Source organism: Silene latifolia, chromosome 3 (genome assembly GCF_048544455.1).
Source record: "Silene latifolia isolate original U9 population chromosome 3, ASM4854445v1, whole genome shotgun sequence".
In the NCBI taxonomy this organism is placed as follows: domain Eukaryota; kingdom Viridiplantae; phylum Streptophyta; class Magnoliopsida; order Caryophyllales; family Caryophyllaceae; genus Silene; species Silene latifolia.
The window spans coordinates 79,921,935-79,924,999 of NC_133528.1; positions in this window are offsets into that span (position 1 = coordinate 79,921,935).

Below are 3,065 nucleotides of genomic sequence, written 5' to 3' on the forward strand. Positions count from 1 at the left end.
TTAATTTTAAGACAAATTAAATTAAAACATATATGAATATGTAAGTATATAGATCTACTTTTCCTTCAGTGTCATGATGTTGTTTATGCATTTTTTGGTACAGTCAGTTATACTGTGCATTTGTTGGTTGGCTGGTGTATAGACGACCGTAGTATCAGTTATATACTATCGGAATGAACAAACGCTACCCTTCGGGGATGATTGTTATGGTCTATGGTCGGGGGGGGGGGGGGGTAGTAGAGGCAGTTCGTTAATCGCTCTGTTCCCCGAGTGTCGTTCGGTGTACAATTATTGCACCGAGAGGTCTGGCCATGTCTTAGGCATATAGGCAGTGGTTATACGTTATACATAGTGTGGATGCAGTTCGTTAATAGGTCCAATGTGGGTGCAGTTCGTTAATCGGCCCATACCATTGAATGGAGGCAGTTCGTTAATCGCTCCATTAGTTAGAGGCAGTTCGTTAATCGCTCTAACAACGTTCATTCTATACATTGTGCTTGGTGGTCTGGATTGGTCACATGTATTATGGTTATGTTGGTTCTATGGTTCACACGTGGTCATAATATGGTTTACTTTGTCACATGTCGTCTTATGTTTCTTTTGGAGTTGTCATCATATCATAAGATTGTCTTAGTATGTTATCGTTTAATGGCAAGTTATTGTCGGGTTTTCATGAGTATAGATGGTCTCACATGTTTACTGGTTTTGCATTTCAATTGTTAACGATTGTTAGTTATATTTAATTGTTGTAAATATAACTGGGAGAGCATCTAGTTACTCCCGACTGATTGTCGACCCCCATTCTCAGGTTGTTCAGATTGTTGCTGACTGGTTGATGCTTGCTTGGGGAATGTGCGAAGCGAGCTTAATAATAAATTAGGAGTTTGTTTTCATGTCTTGAGAACCTTTGAATAATGTAATAGTTGTGGTTTTGGATTTAGTAGAGAACCGGATTGGTCAGGTATTTCCGCCACCTTGACCCTTTTATCAGTATTATACTCTGATATTTACTTTATATTACGTTTTTCCTTTGTTTTATAATCCGGGTTGTTACACTTATTGCCTGCATATATTCGGGTTAGTGCGTGGTTGGTGTCACATGCAGGGAGGTGCTTACATTTACTTTCTTCCATTTTTACCCATTAACTCCACGTTTAGCCAAATTTGCCTTTTGACGCTTAACTACACCCAAATTTAGCCTGCCTTGTCAAGCTAGTTTCGTGATTGTTTTTGCGGTATATTGTTATTGAGCCGAATTTGGTTTGTATTGATAATCGGAGTTGGTATTATGGAAAAAGAGGAGGATGAAATGATGAAAAAAGAAAAGAAGTTAAAAAAAAGAAATAAAAATCAGAAAAAAACCGAGAAAAAGAAATGAAAAAAGATGAAAAAAGATGAAAAAATTTGATGAAACGGTTTTGCTCCTATATTCATATTTTATATCTTTTGAGGAGTTGATTTTATTCGGTTTGGTGAGTTTGTATGCCGAATTTGTGGGAAATATCGGTATACTTCCTCTAAGAAATTCGGATTATAACGAAATTATAAATATGAAATTGCTAGTCATAAATGAAATTACATAAACAAAAGAATAGAGATTTAGAATTAACCTTTTGTCCTAGCAATTTGGCCTAAGAACAATATCGAAATCGATATTCTCCTAATCGTTGCACCCAAAATGCTTTGAGAAATACCCCTCAATTTGCTAGAATGAGATCCCCAAAAATTGTTAATTATTTTAGGGTTTATGTTTTTGTGTGATGAGAGAAAATTAGGTCAAAAAGAATTAGAGAAAATGATCTCATATTTCTCTCTCTTAAACCGTGAAAGAGGAGAAAATAAGGGGAGATTTTTCTTTCTCTTTTTCGGTCAAACCACCAAACCAAATAAGGATATAATCTTCTTATTTTTGGTTGTTGTCAATATGTATATAATGTGTATTATTTTCTCAATTGTCTATTTATGTCGACATGTATTAATAAGTCTACACACAACAGTTTGCAGTCGATTTATTAATACCGGTCTGTCAACATTTTATTATGACAATTCCGCATAATATATACATTAACTATAAATATAACATATTTATAGTTCGCTAATTAAATATAACCGATTACGTTTAATTACGAATTAACATCTTAATTCGTTCAAGCTAACATTATATACATTGATTAAATATAACAGTTTATATTCAATTTACGAATTGACAGTTAATTCGTCTCATCTAATATTATTTAATTGGTATTAAATAATCGTCTTGACTAACTGTTTAGTCAAATACATGGACTAACCTTTTAGTCATATAAGGCATCAATGTGATTATATTTTCATACAATCACATCTCTCAAACACATCCTTTAGGTGTGACTTTTAGGGACCAGTTGATCACCGCCATCAGTATGATAATAACGTCAAACTTCTAGCAAGCCAACCGTTATTAAGTAATCGTTAATCAACTGATAAAATACTAAGTATACCCTTTTGAACCTATAAGAGATTTATATATGTTATCACACTAATTGTGGAGGACACAAGCTCCAACAATCTCCCACTTGTCCTCACAAGTGTATGTGCGATAACCGATTCTCATATCCTAAAATTTCTCCCACTCAATGTAAAACAATTTGAAAAATCCGTATTCACAAAGGTCGTATTTTACAAGTGATCAATATCAAGAGTGGTTTCCCCGACTAGAGAGTAACTTAACTGATAAACGAATCATCATTCGAGCATGGCCATGCATTTCAGTTACAACTCCTCGAGTGGCCCTGAGAAATAACTAAACCTGATAAAGGTTGGATATTTTCTTCAACTCGAATCTTGCAGATATAAGCACAGTATGAAATGACCCAGAAAAAATCTACATAGCCTCCTGTTACGGTCGACCATGAGAAAGAAACCAAAGTCTCCCAAAAACTGCCTTAATCTCAAGAGACAGTCGATAGTCAAAAGAATCGACTCTAGGAACACAATGGACGTCCAATCCACGACCTGGCACCGAATGTTTTTAAACATTTAGGACTCCATTACATTGTCACAATTTGTCCTACAAGGTATCGTTATAA